This window comes from Lactuca virosa, chromosome 2, assembly GCF_052849685.1.
Source record: "Lactuca virosa cultivar CGN04683 chromosome 2, Lactuca_virosa_CGN04683_v6, whole genome shotgun sequence".
NCBI lineage: Eukaryota > Viridiplantae > Streptophyta > Magnoliopsida > Asterales > Asteraceae > Lactuca > Lactuca virosa.
The window spans coordinates 310623121-310630336 of NC_136427.1; the positions used below are offsets into that span (position 1 = coordinate 310623121).

The 7216-nt window shown below is 35.6% G+C and overlaps 1 long non-coding RNA gene across 2 annotated transcripts; it reads right to left on the reverse strand.

The window, feature by feature from the left end:
- Positions 1 to 4061: 4061 nt before the first annotated feature.
- On the reverse strand, positions 4062 to 6065 carry LOC145161666 (uncharacterized). Of its 2 annotated transcripts, XR_013738596.1 has the most exons (5): positions 5827 to 6065; positions 5508 to 5745; positions 4740 to 4829; positions 4573 to 4670; positions 4062 to 4490 (listed from the first exon to the last, which is right to left on the reverse strand). It is a non-coding gene; the product is annotated as an uncharacterized LOC145161666 (long non-coding RNA). The 2 variants fall into 2 exon arrangements; XR_013738595.1 differs by having other exon boundaries at positions 5508 to 6065.
- Between the last annotated feature and the right edge of the window lie 1151 nt (positions 6066 to 7216).

Consider the following 7216-nt stretch of genomic DNA (forward strand, 5'->3'; position numbering starts at 1 on the left):
GCCAGAAAAAGACCCAAGAAAAACCACCATGGCTGTCGGCCATGGTGGATGTCGCAGATGACGTTGCTGCTGCCCGCCACTCCGAGTCGCTGACGCCGCCGTACGCCACTAGGTGGGTGGCTGGGTTCCGTTTTCAAGCAGAATACGCCACAAGAGGGCCACCACCACCACCGACCATCACATGCCGCCACAGGGCGGCTGTGTGTGTGAGTGTGTATTATTTTACGTGTGTGTGTGTTATTTGGATTTCGTTGTAAATTGTATTGTAATCGGCCAGAATAATAATAGAAAAATCCATAACCACCACCGTGAGGTGGTGGCTGCCGCCACCAACCGCCGTGTTGGGTGGCGGTGTGCTTCGTTTGCGTTTTGACTCATTTGGGGATGTTTGGACAAAATAGTGGGCCCAATGAAACCCTAATGGGCCCAATGAAGCCCTAATTGACCTAAAAGCCCAACCATTTGATTAATGGGTCAGTATTTAAGTTGGAAAATCCTAATGCCTTGAAACCCTAATTTTGGGATTGATCGGACCGCACGAGAATTAATTATTAAACCTAAAATAATAATTAATAATCATTGGCAAATTAACCTAAGGCAATATTGGACTTAATGGATTAAGTCCTTAATGGGTTAAGTAAGAAACACTTAACCCTAATCGTCATTTCATGTGGAAACCCTAATTTCACTTGGGCCTTGAGTTGGGCCTTTCTATTGGGCTTTGGTGATTGGACTATTAATGGGCTTTCCAAGAATAAGTAAATGGACTAAATAATTGTATGGGTTTTAGGATAAGGCCCATGTGAGAGTCTTGGGCCTAATTTGGAAAATTGGGCCATAAATGGGGCATTATTGGGCCTTTATGATTATGTGATATTGGGTCATGGGAATACCAAGAGTTTGGACTAGAATAATTGGATGGGCCTTAAGGAAAGACCATGTAGAGGTCTGGGCCCAATTTGGAAAATTAGGCCATATGTTGGGCTTTGGCCCATTACTTGAATTTTGGGCCTTTGGAGTGTGAATTGGACCTTGGGCTTGGAACCTAATTATTAATTGGGTATTGTTTGATGTTGACAGTTCGGGAATCTGTCAACCGGCAACTAGAGATTTATTTGCGGGACTTCAGCAGTGCCAGGTGAGTTATCCTCACTATACTCAAGGGTCTACGACACCAAGGCCGTCCCTTTGAATTGTTATTCGGATTTGTTACTATTATGATATGGTAGATCGGTATCCTGGTAGATAAGATGGTTATATGCTATTATGATTTTTTAGATCGATATCCTGGTAGTAGGATGATGCTATGCTTAGTGACTTGTAGTTGGTCTGACTGTCTGTAGACTGTTATGTGATTACTTGCTATATGTGCACATGCCTGATTGGTAGTTGAGGGTATCCCATCTTGTGGATGATTGGACCCTAGTATGTTGTCTCTCTAGACTGTAGATGATTATCTGATATATGTGCACATGTTGATTGGTGGTTCAGGCTTATCTGCTTTGTGCAAGAGCCAACAGACCTGGGCATTCCAACCCGATGGTTGTGGGCCATGAATATTCCATCCCGTGGATGATTGGACTCATAGTATGTGGGCATTCCAACCTGTTGGTTGTGGGCCTGGGATATTCCATCCTGCAGATGATTGGACCCATAGTATGTTGGCATTCCAACCCGATGGTTGAGGGCCTGGGGTATTCCAACCTGATGGTTGGTTGGACCCATAGTATGTTGGCATCCCAACCCGATGGGCGTGGGAGTATTCAATCCCGATGGATGATTGAACCCATAGTATGATGTTTGTTTGTGATTATATGTGTATTGTTGTGTGTATGGGTATTTTGGGGGAACTCACTAAGCTGTGTGCTTACGGTTTCAGTTTATTGTTTCAGGTGATCCAGAAGTTTTGGCAAGGCGAAGGCGCGATCGTACACATCCTCGTGTTTTGGACTTATGGTTTCTGGGATACTCTGATATTAAACTATATTTAAAACATTTTGTAATAACTAATGGCTTTTGGATGATTGAAAAAGTTTTAAATTTGCTTGATTTTTATGGGTGTTACACGTCGAGTCCATCCCTCTAACTCGACGAGTAGGCTTCTTAACCCACGCGTCTTGATCAACTCCTACACGACGAGTTGGGGCCAACCAACTCGTCGAGTAGGTCCTTCAACTTGCACTAAATCCTCAAGTTCCACATCCAGGAATCGGGGTGTTACAATATATATATATATATATATATATAAAGTACGCGTCTTCTCGATCCCAGAAATATAAAATTCATAAAAATTCGAGTTCATATGAAGGAGATATGAGTTTTATAAGATATAAAAATCAACTGCGTAATAAAAAATTACTAATGTCGAAAACTACGATAAGAATGGTTGACTTTTAGCTAAAGTCACCAAAAAGAAAATCATAGTACTCTTTAAGATAGTAATTTTGGTAAAATGAACGCCAAAATCGGAGTCCGTACGAAAGATATATGATTTTCGCAAAATCATTAAATCGTATAAAAATAAAGGCTAAAAATAAAGTCGGAATTAGCCAATACAACCTAATGGTAAGTTGTAGTACTCGTCGATAGATATGCGTGGATATAAAGAACGTCAAAAACGAAGCTCTTAGGAAGAAGTTACGGATTTTACAAGAATCAGCGTTTTTGTGCGTGAGGTGCGTGCTACGCGCGACGCCTACATGCTTCTAGAAGGGGAGATACGTGGACCATCAGAATGCTGCCACGTGTCAGCACCGGATTCACCCCTTGAGTACGCAGGGCGTACCACTTTTATACGTAGGGCGTACTTCCCCTGATGGCCCTATAAATAGCGTTGCAAAGCCTCTTCATTCCTCACACTTCTTCCATTTTCTCTCGTTTTCCTTCGAGATTTCTTCCCAAAATCTTAAAGAATTATTGTTATTTATATATTAGTTATATATTTAAGTTATTATTATTTTATTCTTGAATCTGGTCGATCCCAAGGCAATCTTGGAGTCCCGAGTCCCGATTCTACCCTACACCAACGGTATCACGCTTCAAGGGTGAGTTTCACGACCCCTTTTTCCATCATTTTATAAAATATAGGGGGATACCTGGTATTTTATTACAAATTGTTATATATTGTTACGTTATAAATATTATTTTCAAAAAATATATTTAATATCGTTACTCTGCTCATTCAAAATATTTGATATGATACTCTACCGTTACCCTGCCAAAATTATATGATAAATGTTATATCCGGTAGTTACTCTGTCTAGTTTTAACAATGATATTATGCCTAGTCGTTTTACTGGCCAAGTTCCTAGGATAACCTTACACTTAGTCGTTATGATGGTCACTTAGTCGTTATGATAGTCAATTCTAAGTGATATCTATTATACGCCGTCGTGATTCTGCCCGAATAAATATTGATAATTATTATATGTTGTCGTTACTCTTTTGATAATTATTATACGCCGTCATTACTCTGCCCGTATAAATATTGATAATTATCATACGTCGTCGTTACACTATTGATAATTATTATACGTCGTCGTTACTCTGCCCGTATGGATATATATATATATATATATATATATATATATATATATATATATATATATATATACACACGGGCTGAGTAAAAGAATTGATGGTTATGATCAACAATGCCATTATGGTAATTAAATGGAAAAATATTAATTATTTTCTATATGGAAACCACCAAAGGGTAAATTAGACATTTTATTATTAAACAAATTACGGAATGGCGGATTTTAAGATATGGTTTGACTGATTTTTTATCACATATTAATTTCAATTTTTATCTGATTTTTATAGTGTTTTATCCTAAACTTTAACTTGATGTTTTTGGAGAATAAGGATTAATAATTGGTTTAAATTAACAAAGAATCAAATATTCTTGCAGAATTACAAGAATAATACGTTTCAATTGCAGAGAACATTTTTGAAGAATATAGATTATTTTTGTTCAATAAATAAACAGCATTCTTGAAATAAGTAACATTCTATAAGAATGGACGAAGAAAACAAGAATTACAAGTGCATAAATGATATTCTTGAAGAATAATACATAAATTAGAAATTCATAACTTACATTTTTAAAGAATTATTTAACATTCTTGAAAGAATAAAAGACATTCTTTAAGAATAATACATGAAAAGAAATTACAAATACTTGAAGTATTCTTCAGTACATATTTGGTTTGGAGCTCCATTCCTCTACATTCCATTCTTCAAGAATGCTGTTGTATTCTTAAAGAATATGCGAATGCGGAGATGTTAACAGTAAATATTGATTGTACTGCTTTGCTTGGGTGAGCGTCAATGTGTGTGATCAGCTTCTTGAACCTTATGCGACGGAGGCAATTTAAGAGAGAAGGCGGAGCCGATCGTCACACACATCGGGTGTTTCCTTCTGGTTTATTCTGGGATCATGTTGTAGATGGATCCATTCCACTAGTTGGTTCATCAATAATAGCAACCTATAGAAGAAAAAAAGAATAATAAATATATATATGCAATTGTTTTACAACATAGACCTCCCCCTCTATCAACAAAATTTACCTTATTGTCTTCAATTAATGTTATCACAATAGACAACCTCTTTTCTTGCCTCCGAAACGAGCACTTACAAAACTATTTAGTTTATCTACCAATCCCACCTATAGCCAAAGAAATTAAAAACAATAAATATATAAATATAAACAATGTTAGTTACTTCAACAACTAACCTTATTATCAAACATTTCAGTCACACTGCTCTCTAAAGATTCCTCGTTTACTCCTCTTATATTAGAAAATATTTCCAAATGTTCCTTCACCTGAGTAAGTGAAGTTCAAATTCCAATTATCATCACTAAGGATATCAAGAAAAAGTTAAAAACATGTTGATTTAAGCATCTCAAATAAGATATAAATAAAGGAAACAATACTTATTAGAAAAATTCATAGTTTTATCTATTAAGGAGATGAATTCATAATAAATCTGCCATGCATGATGCAAGAATCAAAAAGTGGTTGTCAAAAGAAATTTTCTACAACCAATAATATGTGCTTATTTACCGTCAATTATGGGGGTTGGCTAAATGGACACCCTATTTTACCATTTAGACACCCTATATAATTTTTAAGGTATTTTTATTGGTTAAATTACATTGTTTTTTAAAAAAACTGATTAAAATAGTTATCTATTGGATGAGGATGCCATATTGCCGGCAAAGACCTAAATTATTCCTTATGTCAGAAACATAAAATTTAATCACATAAATATAATTATAATAACACTACTTGTATGCCTATTCTTCATCATTTCCTTAACAGGACATGGTTTAATCAGTTATACTGTCAAATTCTTTTACAAACTCTAGATTTTCATCACCCACAATGACATTTCAAGGCACAAAAAGAGATGGGCTTCTAGCACGCATGACAATACAAAAGCAAAACACTCAGGCAAACAAGCGGAATGGATCCATATTCAATGAGATGTAGAATTTTACCTTAAATTGGAAGACTAAAAAAATAATCCTTATGAATTAGAACTGCTTTTTTTGCATCCTTCGTTCCTTATAGTTTCTCCCAATTTTGATTTAAGTTGAAAACGGAGGAATGGGGTCCAAGATAACAAAGATAACAGGCTCGATTGAGGGAAGTCTCAATCCCGCAGAAGCACTCGGCGGAGAGAGTGTCATTCGGCCATTCCTAGGGTTCATATGTAAGCCGGTTTTCCTTAAAATTCTGCAGCACAAGAGATGGGGTACCAGTAGCAGAAAGATAAATTTACACTAAATTAACATTTTTCTTGTTAACTATACTTACCTACTATGATGCAAACGCAGACGGTGGGGAAATCAAGATATAGAGGGACGAAGGTGGGGGAATCAGGAGGTAAAGCAACATGTCATTGGTGAGTCATAGGTGGTGTGTTGGTGAAGGTCCATGTCATTGATGATCGGTGACGACATCCATAGATTTCGGACGCCATTGTTGGATTTTGGGGGAACGGTGATGAACAAGGCGAGAGAGAAAATGATATGTGACGACGATCGAGAAGAAAGAAGAGATAAATCAGGGTTTTACCGTTTTATTCAATAAATATAGGGTTATAATTTTGGATATTTAATTTATTAATTTTTGAAAATTATTATATTACCCTTATCTATTGATTGCTCTACAATTAGTCATACATTCACAACCATAGATAAAAGTTATATGAACATAACACTCTCTCTCTCTCTATATATATATATATATATATATATATATATATATATATATATATATATATATATATCGATAAATAATATACATCGTCGTTACTCTGTCCGTATAAATATTGATAATTATTATACGTCGACGTCACTCTGGCCGAACCTCTAGAGCAACATTATACCTCGTCGTAGCGTTGGCCAAATTTAGGATAAGGCACTGTACCTAGTTGCTACTCTGCCATAGTATCATGTTTATATTTAAAAGAAAATTATGATCACTCTAAAAATAGATGTATCCAAGGGGCATACTTCTGAAATAAAAGTATAATCACGCTAATTAAAAGTATTTTTTTACACGAGCATACTTCTGAGATAAAAAGTATAATTACTCTAAGAATAAAAGTATTCAAGAGCATACTTCTGGAATATAAAGTATAAGAAGTATGTGTCTATAAAATAATAATACTACATACAATATCATATTGTACTCTATTTGATAGGGGAAAACCTAAAGAGAATGGTAGTATGTGATAAAAAAGTAAAGCATCAAAATTGTAGTATCTATAAATAGTATAATACGATTAAGAGATATCTTAACAATATAAATCAAAATACTTTTATAACTTAATAAAGTCATGCATAAAAAGTATTTTCAAAGATATAATACTCAAGCCGGTGAACTCACCAACATTATGTTGACGTTTTCAAAACCTCATTTATTCCTAGGAAACTGTGAGAATGAAGCCTGTACTCTCAGAAGCAGCAGTTGATCGAGGAAGAAACTGGAAGACTTCTATCGCTTATTGTTATGCCTATCTGTTAAGGCACCTTTATATTAGGAATTATACTAATCCGATGTATTGCTTTATCTATCAATAAAAGTAACATTTATGTTTTATATTATTATGTATTGTTCAATGTATGTTCAATGATTGTGATCCAATATCCCTATTACGCACAATCCGACGGTTCCGCTGCCGGCCGGGGGTGTGACAAAA